Source organism: Solanum pennellii, chromosome 10 (assembly GCF_001406875.1).
Source record: "Solanum pennellii chromosome 10, SPENNV200".
In the NCBI taxonomy this organism is placed as follows: Eukaryota; Viridiplantae; Streptophyta; class Magnoliopsida; order Solanales; family Solanaceae; genus Solanum; species Solanum pennellii.
Window position 1 is genome coordinate 23287769 of NC_028646.1, and position 18948 is coordinate 23306716.

At 35.8% G+C, this 18948-nt stretch overlaps 1 pseudogene; it reads left to right on the forward strand.

Annotated features, from left to right (window-relative positions):
• The first annotated feature begins 152 nt into the window (after positions 1-152).
• On the forward strand, positions 153-8937 carry LOC107002133 (annotated as a pseudogene).
• Positions 8938-18948: the final 10011 nt, after the last annotated feature.

The window sequence follows — 18948 nt, forward strand, 5'->3', positions numbered from 1 at the left end:
ATAAAAGATTGTAAAATAACAAACACCAGATTTTGTCATCTCTTTTCCTTAGTTCTTCATGTAATATATATACACAAAAAACTCAAACCAAATAACAAACACCAGATTTCATCATCTTTTTTCCTACATATTGAGTTCTGACTGAGTAGAAAATGGAAAGAGGAGGGGGATTGGTGATGCTGGGACGTGTAGAGATCGATACGAGGCACCCTTTTGGGTCAATGAAGGAGGTAATCATCTTATTTGGGGAAAAAAATTTGGCTAGAGAAATTAATGCCAAGCAACTGAAAGAGGGTATTTTTCTACTCTTTTTGACTTACATTTTATTTTGAATTAACCATGTGAGAGTTGATGCAGTAAAGAAAAAATTCATATAGTCGACCCCAACTTACTAATGATTGGGGACGTAGTTATTGTATGAAAGAAACTACACAAGACAACATAGATGAAAACAACAATGCTAATGAAATTGAGATAAGATAGAAATATATGTTTAGGGAACAACTAAAAGTGTCAAAAAGATGAATTTAGACTAATCAGAATAAGTAGTGTTAATAAATGGGCACGTCATTACTTAGGTTCAAATAGGCTTAGGAACAGGCCATAAACCAACCCTCAGGGTCTTATTGGACATATCAAAATAAACTATGCTAATATATAAATGGGTAATTATTTTCATGGACTATTTTTGTCACTCTAAACACAACTATTTAAGCCCTCAACTCTATTTGGTACAGAGCAAGGCAAGTGGTGAACAAAACTAGTATAAACTTGAATCACCAGTGACAGTTGAGCTTGAAGAGACGAAGCAAAACCTCGAGAAAATTAAAGAAGAAGAAACATTCATGGAACATTGCCTTTGTTAGTTTGAAGATGAGTTGAGATGTTAGCTCGAACTTGATATGAAGTTTTGATGATTTAACAAACTTATTGATATGACAAGGAACATGATCCTTGTTATTGGAACTGCTGACGGTGAGATGAATGATAACTCAGTGTGAGGTATAATTGTGTGCTATCATCAAAAAGTGAAAAAAAGATATATTCTAGGTGTTATGATAATCCTCACAAATATAGGAACCTGTTCCCTGACAGAGTGCTCTCGTCCAGATACAAATGGGGTACAACCATAAAAGTTGTCATGTCAGGTGGTAGGTGTGTCGTACACCAATAAGAAGAGATGATGAGATTGTATGATTCAGTATCTCACAAATTCATGGACCTGGTCCCATACAGAGTTTCCTTCATCAGATACATAATTCGTTACAGCTGTAAAGCTGTCACGTCATAGGTTGGTGAGGCCTCAGTGTACTACACCAACCAGAATGGAGCGGGGTGTTTGTCCTATGGATAATAACTCTTTATGCTTGATATTTTTAGCATGACAAACACCACATTATATTCATTCATCCAAATAAGAAAGTCAGCCATCCATCCTTTTCAAGAACTCACAAAGTACTTTCCAAATGACCGTGTCCCCGCAAGATAGCGACGTGAGAAGGTGAAAAGACAACTGTTAGAAAACTACCACATCTTATGCGGTAGGTGCACAACTTTTCCAACAGCAGGCTTTCAGCCAATGGGGTGGTCTCAACGAATTTGTGGTGATTGATATTATCTTTTTCCATCAAACACAAATTCAAGATTTTAAAAACTAAAAAAAAAAGACCTTAAAAGAGAAGGCCATCTTCAAGGAAGAACTCAAGCACAAGAATGCATACAACAAGGACCTGCTCAAGAGAATAAGTGATTTACGTGCCTGTTGTTGTTCTTGAATGTTTGTATTGAGCTTAACTTGGATTCATTTCATTCTGTGTTAGAAATTCTTCAAACCTTCTTCGAGTCTTGTAAGAACATAGTTAGGAGTAACTTTGTGTCTTACTGTAAAAGTATATATTAATCAGTTGGGTTAGTATAGTGGGCGGTGTGGTATCCGTTTAGTTGAAGTCTAAGTTATCTAGGTGTGATAGCTTAGTGGGCATTGTTGTATTTGCTGTGCCTCGTCTAAGTAATAGGTGGTACCGCTTAGTGTGGAGATTAGCAGGCTAATCTGGTGCTATAATCCTCTTTCACTTTTTCTTTTTGAAGATTAGTGAAAGCAGTTTGAAAAGTCCTGTTGAAAACAGGTTGTGGTTTTCCTCCCTTGAGCAAGGAGGTTTCCACATAAAGTTGTTTGTTCAGTCTTTACTTTCGGCACTTAATTTAGTGTTCGTCATTGAAAATGTACTAAGGACCTGGTCCCATAGAAACAAGGGGACACAACTTTCAATTATTGTTTTTGCTAAGTCAAGGAACTTGGTTCCTGACAGATTGGTGGGTGCATACATTCCAACAAGTGTTATTAGAGTGGGTGCTCTCTAACTGGTTAACACCAAGAGAGATTCCTGTGGAAAGATGGTTGCTCCACTGGAAAAAAAACAAGAAGCGTCAAAGAAGGAGTTGAAGAAATATAAGTCTCTAGCTCTAAATATGATATCTGGTGAAACTTTTGATGGAGATAAGGACATGATATACCTCACTAGAAGGTTTCAAAAATTTGTGAGGAAACATAGAGGTTTGCGAGAAGCTGGGAAATCATAGAGTTGCAAAGGCAAAGTACCTACGCCACAAGTGTGGAAAGACAGGACATTTTATCAATGATTTCCTGTTGCTTAGGTTGAAGACAAAGATTATCAAAGATCCGGAGAAGAGAAGATACAAAAAGGGACTTTGTCCTCGATAAGAAAAGAATAAAAGTTGTAGTTGACTACATTGTGAATAAAGCTTTTGCTGTCTGGGGAGACTTGTAAAATAAATCTGAAGAATAAGAGTGCCCCAAAGATGTATCCATGCTTCCAGTCGAAGGTGATGAAGATGTGTTCGATGCCACATTTGCTTTGATGGCAAAATCTAATGATAAGGAAGATGAAGAAGGGGTAACCCATTCCGATCTTAAACAAAACTGGCATGTTTTCTAAGTTAAGAAGTTGAGAAGTCTACCTACTCTTTTGCTTGACTCTGTCATTGAGTCAACAACTGAAAAAGTGTTTATGAACAATAGCCTAGATATTCTTCATGAAGAAAAGGTATCCTTGGTTGAACAAATATCTGTTGCACAAGAAAAAACATTAGTTCTAGAAGCTTAAAATCTAGAACTCAATCTAAACTCGGCTGAAATAAAACATATTATGACTTTGGTGAGAAATAATCAATTGGAAATGGACATGGTCCGCGTCAAAGAAGAACTAAAAATCTCTCAAATGGTCCACATCTTCAAAATTGGTTGCCAATCATCGCAGTCAAGGTCAAAATGATAAGAAATGGTTAGGAAAGTCAAGCAAAAGTGCATGTTACAATCTCCATAACAAAAAGGTGTCTGGATCTGAAAAGTTGTTGTGCTTCCATTGTGGTCATGATGGTCATTTGAAGAAGTATATTCCATCTTGTAAAATGAGTCAAGATAACCTCACAAAATCTTCTAAACAGAGGAACAAGAAAAAAAAAGACCTGGTCAACAGAGCAACAAGTAGAAGAAGAGACCTGGCCAACAGAAGAACTTGCAAAAGATAGGACCTAGTCGTGCTGATCAACAGAAGAATTTTCAGAAGAAGGGACATGGTCGTGCTTCTGTTCCTAAGTTAAACAAAATCAATTTGCCTCTTTGGACAAAGAATTCTCTTATCACTCCTTAAACTGTTTACTGGGAACTCCAACTAAAGTGGGTTCCCAAAGCTAATAAGTGATACGGTATTCATGTGAGAAGAAGTAGCAGCAGTCAGTGTTGGTTCATGAATAGAGGATGCTCAAAGCACGTGACTGGGAAAGTGAAAATTTCTTCTCCCTCAAGGCACTTCAAGGTGGAAGTGTCTCATTTGTCAATGGCATAAAAGATATATTTTTTTGTGAATTCATAATTGGAAAATCTATGAAACACACTATTGAGGATGTGTACAATGTCAATGGTGAAAGTACAATCTTTAGGTGTTTCATAGATTTGTGATGAATGAAATAAAGTTAAGTACTTGTCGAAAAATAGGTTGTCACAATCTTACTCTCAGATGATCTTGATAGAATAGAGATGCAAGAACATGTGCATTTCTGATTTGATTACTATTCATTGTGACACTCTCACTTACCTTGGTGCTGCTGAGGTATGACAAGAAAGACATGCTTTGGTGAATGTTTCTCTACTGCACAAACGTTTATCAAGGGACCTGGTACCAAGTCTGCACAGAATGAAATTTCCAAATGACAAAGGTTGTGGTGTTGGTGTTAAAGAGAAGCATATCAGACCATTGTTCGGGTAGAATAAGCAGGCTTTTAGTCTTCCAAACAATTTTCGACTGAAGTGTTGAATACTACATGTTCTGTGACAAAAATGATGATATTGATAAGTTTAATCTCAATATTGATGAATGAATAGTTGTGGTACACTCTTTCTCCATCAAGGCTATAAGAGGTATATTAAAAAAATCGGTCATGTGCCTGTTGATGAGTCTGGATGAGTTTAGAAGTTGCAACAAAAAGAAGTTTTTGAGATGGGAGGGCTTCTTCAAAATCAGAGAGATGTTCTTATAGTGAGCTTGCTGATGAACATCGTCTTCATAAATCCAGAAATTTCAAGGAAGCTGATGCACATGATGAATCTGATGAGGGACCTGGTCATCTAGATAATATTGTACAAATATGATGCAGTTCTAACTTAAAATGTGAATGTTGAAGGTGAGAATGAAGAAACTTATCAAGCTCAGTTTTGAAGAATAAATGTATGATAACTGGATTCCCAGACAAGCTGATTGGTTGTCCAAATTCCTTCGAAAAATGGCTTCAAAAGACGTAATATTGACAAAACCCCTCTGTTTGAAATCATAAGGAAATGCATTGCTGATAATTCAAGTGTATATAGATTAAGTCATGTTTGGTACTACCTTTTGAATCATTGTATGAAGATTTTGTGTAATTCATGGGTAGTGGGTTATAAATAAGCATGATGAGATATTTCTTCTTAGAGCTACTAATCAAGAAAACCTCAAAAGGTACCTTTGGTTGTCAATAAAAGTACATTTGTGAGTTGCTCAAATGGCTTAACATACTTTTAGTCAAGACAATGTTATCGAGGGGCAATGTCATCATGATGTTTTGAAAACTGTAAGATCAAGTGTCTGACATCTTCACTATAGTCCTAAGCTAGGACTAGTGTGTACTCAACGATGACTTAGATGAAGGGAAGAAGATAGCACAACGTTTCATGGTAATTGATGTATGTTCAAAGTCGGGGACCTAGTACCAGTTCAGAGAAGCTGAAGATTAATAGTTTCATGTTATTGCTGCCTAAAATGATTGATACTCTTATGGGCAATAACATGAAGCTAGATGTTGATGAATCGGGTTCATAGACTCAATTCTTGTGTAAATCAATTACATTTGATGGTTGCTGAGAAAATTTTAACTCTTCTGAAGAAGACATGAGACCTAGTCCTATTTTGTCAATCAACAGACTATTTGATTTTGAATACACAGTGATGTTGATTATGCTGAAATAATAAAGTTGATGATGGAAATGCTAAAATATTCCTGAATAGATCCTGCCAGAGGTAATAAACTCTTTCATAACTATGCAAAGGGAGTAGGTATCCTTGCTTTTCGGTTATGTGTGTTAGCAAGTTCAGTTTCATACCTTTTGTAGGTATACACATATGGAAAAGGGGATAAGGAAAAGGGAGGTAGGAGAAATCTAGCCAATGACATTCAAACTACAGAGAGGGACCTAGTCATTTCTCGAAGGTTAGCACTTTTAACATTGCAGTTTGAATTATGCACGAGAACCATTGCAATTGCCTCATGTCTGTCATTCAGGAATCTGACTGTTGTCTCACTGTTTGAGTACCAAAATGAGACTTCCTTTCTTTTTCTTTCATATATCTTTCTATTTCCCCAGAAAAATCAATTTACCTTCCAAATATCACGGTGTTTCAAAATTTTCTTCTCTTCTGTCAAAACACACTTTAATTTGTTAACCCTTTATTCCTATTGGAGAATTTTCTAATGAAGATGTTTTTAAGTGTGAAGAGGGACCTGGTCCTCTAAGAAAATTGAAGATGTTGAAAATATGATGTTAAAAAAGGACGAAGTTGATATTTTGAGAACTTAATTTTGAAGAGGAAGGTATCTGATTTTAAAAAAAAATCTTCTTGGTTCCTCAATTTTTGATCTATTCACGGAGGCCTTCAGTTGTTTTTGTAACCAATTTTTTTCTTATGAGAAATCAGGCTGGTGTTGGAAGTCATGACAATTGCTTGTGTTAACTGGAATACCGAAATGGGTTGTCTAAAAATCCATCTTCTGAAACAACACTATCAGAGGGACCAGGTGCCAAAATAAAAAACAAAAAGAATTAAAGAATAAAAAAAGTTGGCAACCCTGAATGTTCAACATATAGGTTGGGCTGCACATCAAGAAAAGTTTCTGAAAATTTTATGTTAAGGGATATGCTCTATTAATTCTATTCTTTTAATCCCTTGCATCTAAGTCATCCTTTCTCTTCCTATCTCTCTATGTCACTGCTCATTACTCTTTTTGGGAATTGTTTTTGTTTTCATTTGTAATCATATTTGCAATGCTTTGATGGCTGATCTTTTGTTTATGGATGAAAAATGTCTTGTTTCTACTGACTTGTCTCATTACTTTATGCCTTTTACTCATTCTCGGTGTTTCCCAAGTGGCCATGAATTTTCTTGAACTGCATTTATGTCAACTTGGTTTACTCATTTAACCCGTTTTTATGATGTCAAAAGGGGAAAAGTTTTTAAGGTAAGGTAAAGTATGAGATCGATGGTGTTATCACTGCAGGAAGAAGATATGGGCCATGCCGATATGGGGATCAGTGCTAGCTACCTTAAGAAGACCTGGTCCTACTGAAACGGGGAAGAAGTTGAACATGTTTGTCATCATTAAAAAGGGGGAAAATACTATGTTGATATTTTGATGAATTGACAAACCTCAGGATGATGAAACTCCAGTTACCCTAAGAGTTCTTGTTGATAGGGGGAACTGGTGAATGTGTTTGTCATTATCAAAAAGGAAAAATTGATGTTTTGACAAACTTCGGGGTGATTAAACTCTAGCTACCCCAAGAATTCTTGTTGATTGGGGGAACTGGTGAACAAGTATGTTATCATTAAAAAGGGGGAAAATATTAGTTCGAAGATGAGTTGAGATGTTAGCTCGAACTTGATATGAAGTTTTGGTGATTTAACAAACATAATGATCTAACAAGGAACCAGATCCTTGTTATTGGAACTGCTGAAAGTGACATGAATGATAAACTCATTGTGAGGTATATTTGTGTTCTATCATCAAAAGGGGAAAATGATATATTTTAGGTGTTTTGATGATCCTTACATATGCGGTGACCTGGTCCCTGACAGAGTGCTCTCATCTAAATAAAATAGGGTACAACCGTAAAATTTGTCATGTTAGGTGGTAGGTGAAAAGTGTAGTGTCCTACATCAATAGGAAGAGCGGACGAGATTGTATGGTTCAATATCTCTCAAATGCAGGGACCTGGTCCCAAGTAGAGTTTCCTCCATTATATACATAATTGGTTACAGCTGTAAAGTTGTCATGTCAGAGGTTGGTCAGGCATCAATGTACTACACAAATCAAAATGGAGGAGGGTGTTTCTCCAATGGATAATAAATATTTATTTTTGATATTTTTAGCATGACAAACACCATATTATATTCATTCATCCAAATAAGGAAGTCAACCAACAGGCCTTTTCAAGAACTCACAAAGAAGTTTACAAGGGACCTGGTCCCCACAAGACTGCGACGTGAAAAGATGAAAATATAGCTGGTAGAAAAGCTACCACATCTGATGCGGTAAGGGCAAATCTTTTCCAATACCAGGCTTTCAGCCAATGGAGTGGTCTCAACGAATTTGTGGTGATTGATATTATCTCTTTCCATCAAACACAAATTCAAGATTTAGAAAATTAAAACCAAAAGATCTTAAAAGAGAAGGTCATCTTCAAGGAAGAACTCAAGCACAAGAATGCATACAGCGAAGACCTGATCAAGAGAAGAAGTGCTTTATGTTCCTGCTGTTGTTCTTCAATGTCTGTACTGAGTTTAAGTTGGACTCGTTTTATTCTTTGTTAGAAATATTTCAAACATGCTTTGAGTCTTGTAAGAACTTATTTAGGAGTAACTTTGTGTCTTACTGTAAAGGTATATATTGATCAGTAGGGTTAATATAGTGGGCGGTGTGGTATCCGCTTATTTGAAGTCTAAGTTATCTAGCTATGATAGCTTAGTGGGAATAGTTGTATTTACTCCGGCTCGTCTAAGTAATAGGTGGTACTGCTTGGTGTGGAGATTAGCAGGCCAATCTAGTGCTATAATCATCTTTTACTTTTGCTTGTTCATAATTAGTGAAAGCAGTTTGAAAACTCCTGTTGAGATCTGGTCGTGGTTTTCCTCCCTTGGGCAAGGAGGTTTCCACGTAAAGTTGTTTGTTAAATCTTTACTTTCAGTACTTATTTTACTGTTCATCATTGTAACTGTACTGAAGACCTAGTCCGATGGAAAACAAGGGGACGCAACTTTCAGTTACTGCTCTTGCTAAGTCAAGGAACCTGGTTCTTGACATATTGGTGGGTACATATATTCCATTAACCTTCAATCTCTAAAAGAAGAGGTAGAACTAACAAAAAGAGAGATACAACAATTGAAGACAAAAGAATAGAAGCAGAAAGTACCATTACCGCTGGCTAATCTTGAGAACGATGAAGAGCTAAAATTCATCGAGAATCTGTCATCCAAAGTTGAAGCCACAACACAATTTCAAGAGGAAGATGACAATGAGACAGAGTTCAAGACAAAGAGGTCTTTTAAATTTGCTAGAATACCTTTACTCACTAGGATCATTGTCATCAAAGGTCATGTAAATAAATAAATGGAGACTAATCGTTCACAAATTAAGAAGAAAATGAAAAGGAAAATGAGGCTTTTAATCCCTCTGATTAGTGTATTGTTTTCCAAGAAGACGGGAAATCAAAAACACTGATATTCTTAAAAACAAATTGAGCCCTGGATATGGAGTCATCTATCTAAAGGACATCTTTACTCGCATTGTGGGACATCCCATCGCAAATTCAAATATAGCCAGATCTCAATACAAATACCAGGTACAAAATAAGAAATAAAAAAAATAACCACAAAAGCCATGTTAAGTTTGAATTTAGTATGAGGATAACCATAGAGGTCTCGAGAAAAGATATTTACCATTGAATTATTTGTTGTTACTCTAAGTTTACAGTTTATTAGGGAGTATGTTGGTTCATATTTTAAATAATCAATACAAAGAGTGCCTGTAAGTTCAATATTCTATAAATATGCAAAATTGTACACATTTAAGATAGATACAACAACAACATACCAAGTGCAATTACACAAGTGAGGTGTAATGTCCCAAAAATGACTTAGGTGAAGCTAGATACTAACCTGATTATCTTGATGGTATAAGGTCCTAAAATGGTTAATAATGTGGGTTTGAGGAAGTGTCTAAGAGTTTAGGTTCATTAGAAGTCAAACGTCAAGGGACGACCAAGAGGTTGGACGACTAAGTCACCTATGTGCCTCATATGTGGTTTTATTAATTCATGTGTGATTAATAAGGTTATGACATCCTTAAATGAGTTATTATGGTGTATATCGACAATGTGTCATTTTTGTTGAAGTACGGAGGTCAAACGCCAAAAAAAAAAGTCCATGACGTTCAAAAGATGTGCCTTGAGATTACCTTGTATGTCTAAGCATGTTTCGTAGAGTTCTACAAGTTCGTTTTGGATGAAACTCATGTGGGAGGTCCTAGACATGTATAAGAATATGTTTGGGTTGGAAATGTCCGGGTACGAATCCTTGTAGGACCCACAAGGGTCCTAAAAGAGGACCCTAACTTGGAGCTCAACACTGCAAGGCAGTGGCAATTGACTGACCCAAACGACGGCCATTCGACCAGGAAACGGCCCGTCGATGGGTCTCTTCGATGGAGCCATGTGGCCTGTAGGCTGAAGAGTTGGTGAACAAAACCACGAGAGCCCATCGACAGGGTGAGGTCTCACACACGGACAGTAGATGGTGAGGCGCCGATGGTGCTATGAAACTCCAATGCTTCATTGTAATGTTAGGGATAAGGTTGAGAATTCAACCCAAGACTTTTAAAAATATGAGGACGGTTGTTTTAGGTGTTTAGGGTTATTTTAAGAGTATATAAGTGATTAAACTTTCATTTAATCCCTAAAACTAAGATCAAAACCTTTTCCCTCCTAAAGTTTATCCAAAAACCTCCATGAGAGTTTAAAGTGAAGATGGAGCTTGAAGATGGGTGTTAAATGGAGTATCTTCTTCAGTTCTCATTGGGTTATTCTAATAAGGTATCGGAGTTCTTCATCTAAGTCTTGCTATCACCTTAGAGCCAATTTCAAAGATGATTTACAAAGATTTCAAAAAGATGAAAAGTCCAATTTCTACTCTAACTCTTGGGTTCTTGCATTAAAAAATTTCAAACATTAATATATGATGTTAGTGATGTTTAATTTATGATTTCTAATGAAATTCTCTATGAACCCTTGACCTTCTCAAATCTTTTAATTTGGACACAAATAAGGGCTACACAATCATTCTTTGATATTAATTAATACATGTATAGATTGTTATGGACTTTTGATTCATGTATAGATTATTATTGTATGGTTTATAGTTTGTTAAAATTTAATCAATTGAGTATTGTACATTCTTAGATCTATTGACTAATAAGCTTATTGAATTGATATTGACTTAATGCTTATGGATTATATTGTAGTTTCCAATGGGTTATTGAATGATGTAAGAATTATATTCAACTGATGTTTAGGTTGTATTACATTAATAAATCTATATTAAGTTGACCTCGATTCATTGAGTATTATGGTTATTGTATTGAATTGATGTTCATGGACATGGGTAAGGGCCATTTGGTGTTGAATCAGATGATTTAGCTTTGAATTAAAGTGGTGAGTTCAAGTGTCTGGTATGCTGCCCTAACTCTTTTAATATATTTGATAGCTTTTGTAATTTTTTTCTTGAATTATGTGTCATTGGTACGGTCCACTTATGGTGGCGGTGTTATGTGAATAGATGTGGGCTTGTCGGAGTTACTTAATCTATTATGATGATCATGTCCTTGTCGGAACTACTTAAGTATTATGATGATTTGTGTAGTTGATTATTTGAAGTATGATCATATCTACCTATTTGTGAAATAATGTGAAAGTATGTGTTCTTCTTTTTATGTTAGGTGATCATGATGGACTATGACTATGTCTTTGTGTGTGTGGTCTTAGAGTTGAAACATGATTATTCCTACTTGACTATGTGAATCTATGATTGTTATATTGATTATTTGTAGTAGTTCATAGGGTTACTTAAAGATGATAATGGTTGTTCCTATGTGCTTCTACTATGACTTGTAATATGTGTTAAAGTGAAGTATGTTGTGTCTTGTCTTGGTTGACTTGTGTCCCTTACTTGATGCAGTATGAAAGTGAATATGTGATGTGTTGACTTAGGATGCTAAAGATCTTAGTCTTATATGTATGAATGATGTGAGACCTTGAATGATAATAAGAGGGTCCTTTATGTGAAACCTTGAACCTATTAGTAAGGTAATGAAACTTGTAGTCAAATGCCGTAATAGTATCCTTCATGTAATGATTGATGCACTTAATGTTGATTATAAGGCAGCCCCTAGAGGACTTCTTTGGTAGGGTAAATATAATTAAGTTAATATTGATATTGAACCCCTTTGTATGAACCTTTAGGTGAATTAATCTATGAGAACAAAGGCTAACACCGAATGATTATGGTAAGGGAAGTAGCTCTAGTGAAGAACGAGACTAGAGTACAAAGTAAGCCTTTCATATTACTTAACAATGTGCCTATATGGGATGTGTCCACGTTCTACCATTGGCAACCAGAACAACCTCATCGGAGTAGGATAGATCTCCGGATTCCATGCTTTGCTACCATGGTCTATGTAGGTTATTGCCTATTCTCATAATTTGGGATACCCATTAGCATTAGAGAAATTCTATGAAGTTTAAGTGGTGGTATGGGACGCTTTCAAGACATCGCACAATAGGCTTTGAAAATGTTAGTGAGAGTCTATAGGTCTTCTCCAAGACCATTACTTTAATGTCCTTATGTGATGAATATCTATCAAATGAACTAAGAAATGTAATGAATTAATATAAGAAAGCATTTTAAATAAATAAATACTTATTTAGAGTATTTAAGGATTGTTTAGTTAAGGTAAGAAGGGGGCAAATGAATCGTCATTTCATCTCTTACTTGGATAAGTCTTAATAATGAATCTATTTATGGAAATTGATTGGTTATGTAGACATAATCCAACTTAGGTAAGTATTAAGGAGTACTTAGGTAATCTTGGATTGGTCAATAATGGACATTCTCTTCTTGAGTTACATGAGTAGGTCTTTTGATAACCTCTGAAAGGAGAATGTCATATTCTATGAGTTCTATGGTATTAAGTGAGAATGATTCTATCTTAGGTAATCTATTGGATCCCTTGCGTGTGTGTGAAAGGGATTGTATGGGCGGTTACTCCACACTCACTGAAATGAACCTTGGAATAACCTTTGGTAGGATAATCTCATGTTGATGTTCTTGATGTATTGTAAGTGAATGTATCTCATTCTAGGCAGTCTTGAGGATCATTTAGGCAAGCTTTGAGAGGGTGTATGGGCGTTCTCTCTTTCTGTTGATTAAGTGAGTCTTAGGATAGCTATTAATGAGGGAACTATATGTTAAATAATGTTTAAGATGAGATTGATGGACCTCACTGTAACAGTGAAGGAGTTCACTGTACAGTTATGTAGTTCACAGGAAAGTGGTCTTAAAAATGTGGTAATTGCTTAAATGATTTCTTTTTTGATTATAAGTTGTTAAACTTTGTTCTTATGCTTAACATATGATGTTTAATCAAAATTTATGAAAAGCATGTTATTTACTAAATGTCCCTTTTCATGGTTTTTGCATGGCTTCCATACTTACTACATCTAATGTGCTAACTCCTTCTTTTCCCTTTTTGACAAAAGTGTAGGGAATTGGATGTCTTGATGTTCCATGAAGGATGGATAGGTTTCTAAGGGTTGAAGATGAAGTATAGGTGAGTCCTAATCGATTCGAGGACAATATCCATATGTTCGTTTATGTCTTAAGTCTTTACTTTATGTCTTGTATGGGCTTAGTCCCAAGTGTTGTTTTAGATGGTTCAATGGGATGTTGTAAAGGTTTAATGTTTTAATGAAAGTCTTCCATTTGTGTATTGATTATAAAAAGAGTTCTTCGTGTGAAGACAATTTTAAATACTTACTCATTTTAGAATATTTTATATATGCAATGAATGATACGAGTGTATTAGATGAGACTTTTTGAAGTCTCATTTATCGTGTGGAAAAATAAGGATGCTCTAACTTCTAGCGTGTAGTTGAGGGTCGTGACAAACTTGGAATAAGACCTAGGTTTAGGAGTGTCTTAGTTGTCTCATGAACCACATCTAGTAGAGTCTTGTTTATAAGGTGAAGTGTGCCACATTATGAATAGGAGGCTATTGGGTGGTAGGAAAAGTTTCACTTCTTCATTCATCTAATCGTGCCAAAGATCTTGGTATATGGTGTCTTTCCCTTGTCTCCCTTATGTGTTTGGTCAATGGAGTGTGACTTTATGAAGATTGAGTTGAGGAAGAGAAAAGATGAGATGTGACTAGATAAGATGAGGTATGAAAGATGGTGTTGATGACCTTAGGTTGGTTTAGCTAATTTTTGAAAGATAGTGTAGTTGGGAAGAATTGTAAGGTATAGAGTTAGAAATGTGAAGGAGTGGTTGTTGAGATGGGTTGAAGTTGCTTAAGACCAAACATAGAAAGGAAATTTAAGAGATTAGAAAGAGTAAAGTTAAGTTTCATCAGTAAGGGTGATGTAGTGGTTATATGGTTGAACATTGAGAGTCGTTAGTTTTCATGAGCTAGACTTTAGGTGACAAAGTATTAGCAAGGTTTGATGTTCCTTGAGGAAGTTCCTTGTAGTAGGTGATATGTTGAACTTATAATGGGTTTATCCTAATTGGGGAAGCATGGCGAAGAGTATGGTTATGAGCTGTTAAGTTGAGTCTCTACTCTTGGAAGTGTTCGGAGAGTGGCAAGTGTCATTCGAGTACGAATGTTGTGAAAGTGGGGGAGATTGTAAGGTCCCTAAAATGACTTAGGTCAATATAGAGCCTAACTTGGTTGTCATGATAGTATAAGGTCCTAAAATGGTTTATAATGTGTGTTTGAGGAAGTGTCTAAGAGTTTAGGTGCATTTGAAGTGAAACGTCAACGGACGACCAAGACGTTCAACGACTAAGTCACCTATGTGCCTCATATGTGGTTTTATGTGTTTATCTGTTTTTTATGAGGTTATGAAGTCCTTAAATAAGTTATTATTGCAGTGTGTCATGTTTCGTGAAGTTTGGAGGTCAAACGCTCAAGAACGTCCATGACGTTCGAAAAATGTACCTTGAGATGACCTTGTATGTCTAAGCATGTTTCGTCGAGTTTTACATGTTTTTTTTTATGAAACTTTTGTGGGAGGTCGTAAACTCGTATATGAACATATTTGAGTTAGAAACGTTTGGGTACGAATCCTTGTAGAACCCACAAGGGGCCCTAAAGTAGGACCCTAACTTGGAGCTTAACACTGCCAGGCAGTGGCAATCGACTTACCCAAGCGACGGCTAGTCGACCAGGCGAAGGCCAATCGTGGGTCTCGTCGATGAATCCATGTGTACTGCAGGTTGAAGGGCTGCTGAAGCAAACCACGAGACCCCATTGATGGAGTGTGGTCTTACACAGGGACCGTCGTGGTGGGGCGTTGATGGTGCTGTGAAACTGCTCTGCTTCACTGTAATGTTAGGGGTGAAGTTGAGAATTCACCCCAAGACTTTTAAAAATAGTAGGACGGTTATTTTACGTGTTTAGGGGTATTTTAAGAGTATATAAGTGATTAAACTCTCATTTAAGACCTAACACTAAGATGAAAACCCTTTCCTTCCTAAAGTTTATCCCAAAACCTCCATGAGAGTTCAAAGTGAAGATTGAGCTTGAAAATGGAGCTTGAATATGGGTCTTCAATGGATTTTATTCTTCAATTATCATTGGTTTCTTCTAATAAGGTATGAGAGTTCTTCATCTAAGGTTTTCCACCACCTTAGAGCCAATTTCAAAGATGATTTTCAAAGATTTCAAAAAGATGAAAATTGCAATTTCTACTCTAAATCTAGGGTTCTTGCATGAAAAATTTTCAAACATTAAGATATGATGTTATTGATGTTCAATTTATTTTTTCTAATGAAATTCACCATGAACCCTTGACCTTCTCAAATCCCTTAATTTGGACAAAAATATGGGCTATGCAATCATGCTTTGATATTAATTAAATCATGTATAGATTATTATGGACTTTTGATTCATGTATAGATTTTTATAGTATGTTTTATAGGATGTTTCAATTTGATCAATTGAGTATTGTATTTTCGTGGATCTATTGACAATTAAGCTTATTGAATTGATATTGAGTTAATGCTTATGGATTGTAGTGTAGTTTTCTATGGGTTATTAAATGTTGTAAGAATTATATTCAATTGATGTTTAGGTTGTATTACATTAATACATCTATATTGAATTGACCTAGATTCACTAAGTATTATGGTTATTGTATTGTATTTATGTTCATGACTACGGGTAAGTGCCTTATGGTATTAAATCGGATGATTTTGCTTTGAATTGAAGTGGTGAGTTCAAGTGGGTGGTATGCTGCCCTAACTCTTTGAATATTTTGTACAGCTATTGTAATTTATCTCTTGAATTATGTGTGATTGGTATGGTCCACTTATGGTGGTGGTGTTATGTGAATTGATGTGGCCTTGTTGGCGTTACTTTATGTATATGATGATCCTGGTCTTGTCGGCACAACTTGAAGTATTTTGATGATTTGTGTAGATTGATTATGTGAAGTATGCTCATATCTACCTATATGTGAGGTGATCATGATGTACTATGACTATGTCTTTATGTGTGCAGTCTTAGAGTTGATACATTATTATTCCTACTTGACTATGTGAGTCTATGATGGTTATATTGATGATGTATAGTAGTGTATATGGTGACTTAATGATGATAATGGTTGTTCCTATGTGCTTCTAGTATGACTTTAATATGTGTTAAAGTGAAGTATGTTGTGTCATGTCTTGGTTGACTTGTGTCCCTTACTAGATGCATGTATGAAAGTGAATATGTGATGTGTTGACTTAGGATTCTAAATCTCTTAGTATTATATGTATGAATGATGTGAGACCTTGAATGATAATTAGAGGGACCTTAATGTGAAACCTTGAACCTAGTCATAAAGTTATTAAACTTGAAGTCGAAAGCCATAATGGTATCCCTCATGTAATGAATGATGGACATAAATCTGATTGACTGGAACGTCATCATATTAATGCTTGAAAAGTCATAATGAGCATCTTGTCGCCATTGTAAGGCAGCCCCTAGATGACCACTTTTGTAGGGTAAATGTAATTGGGTGATGAACTTGATATGGAACCCCATTGTATGAACCATAATGTGAATTACTCTATGAGAACAATGGCTAGCACGGAGTGAGTATGGCAAGGGAAGTATCTCTAGTGAAGAACGAGACTAGAGTAAAAAGTAATTCCTTCATATTCCTTAACCATGTGCCTACATGGGATGTGTCCACGTTCTACCATCTGCAAGTAGAACAACCTCATCGGAGTAGGATAGAACTCTGGATTCCATGCTTTTCTACTATGGTCTATGTCAATTATTTCCTATTCTCATCATGTGGGATACCCATTTGCATCAGAGAAGTTCTATGAAGTTTAGGTGGTGGTATGAGACGCTATCTAGATATTGTACAATAGGCTTTGAAAATGTTAGTGAGAGTCCCTAGGCCTTCTCCAAGACCATTACTTGAATGTTCTTATGTGATGAATTTCTCTCAAATGAACTAAGGAATATTATGACATAAGCTAAGAAAGTACGTTAAATAAATAAGTGTCAAATCTAGGTTTACCCATAGACGTAACCGGCGTCGTCGCCCTCTTTAAGGACTAAGACAAGCCTCGTAGTCTCATGTAATTACATTTATAGGTTGAAAATGCGGAAAAATTTAAAACTTTTCATTACATCTACATGGAGGTGTAAATAGATTTCTACATACACATAATATAGTCGTATCGAGTATACATAGACCCTTCGTATAGGAAGATTACATAGCCTTCTACTTTTATTGCACACACACACACACACAAATATATATATATATATATATATATATATATATATATATAAGATAGTATCAAAGATTGTCTCATCTTATACCATCTAAACGATCATAACAATTTGGGCATAGCCTTACATCAAAGGTAAAGAAGCCACATATAGGCGTATACAAGTTGGACACAAATGAAAGTGGGATGAACATAAAAGTCTTAGAAAAAAAAGTAACTTCCTAAGAAAGATATTGGCATCACCCTCGAAAAGTGAGGACCTACCCAATTGGATGATAGAGAATATCCAAGCCTTCTTCAAGTCGTCTTAAATGAACCATCAACGACCGGACCTAAAATGTTTGGGAAAAAGGAAGAAAATGGGGTTAGTACTCCACATGTACTAAGTATAAGATTATATGCATATATAAGAGCAAAACATGCTAAAAAGGGACATTTCGTCAAAACATGCCATTTACCCTTTCAAAAGTCTATTGCATAATCAAGAAAATCATACCAAGCAATCAAACATCCTTACTAACTCAAACAAGTAATATGTATCCCAACATACTTGAACCCAAGATTTAATACAACCCTACCATCAAGGAATAACATCGCAAGTATGGCTATGAGTTAATCATATCATAATAAGCAAGACAACTACTCATGAATCCTTATCAAGTCAACAAGTGTAATGACCAAGGAAAGACCCACAACCTTACTCAATCAAGTAGCCTAAAAAATAAACCATAACCAATGTCCAACTCCACATATTATAACATTTAGATATACATTTCATTTTAATTTAACAATATAACCGAACAGATAATCATAAGTGAACTAATCGACATATAGTATCAACAATGTTCAACTTCATTATGTACATATCATATATATTCATAACATAACATATATAAGAACATCCTCCTAAGACTCCCCTGAAGGCTAACTAGTGCAATGCTTGGGTAAAGTCTCATACCCCTACCTAGACTAAGCTAGACCCTTTAGGTTATCAAAGTTAGAGTTCAAGTCCTTTAACATATTTTACCTTTTGGGAACATCTTTTCCTACCGACATAGACCAAATGAGCTAGTGTGGAATCCGGTGTCATAAGACCCTACACCGAAAGAAGGTGGACTACTTGCCAAAGTAGTACCAAAACGTAAAACATAGCAACTACGTGGATCCACTAGCTAGTATTCGTATGGTTTGCAACATAGTTCAAGAACTTGGAGATATAGTTGGGACCCTCTTTATGCTCCATGCATTGAAGTCTCCAATCTCAAGAGTACCTTATTGCTCATACCTTCCCTATGTGGGAAGGGACACTCCTCAATCTAGTTCACTCGGTGCTAAGCTAGCGACCCTTATTGAAATGTTTTAAGCCTTTAATTATCAATCATAGATTAGTTTAGATGTTAGGGTCTACACCTTGTATATTCATCATCATCAATACCTCAATAAGAATTTCCTGAGTATAGTCTTTTCATCACAATTCATGTAAATGAGGTTAAAACATTTATCATCTCATAGCATAATAAGGCACATCAATAATCATCACCATCCTTATATCGCA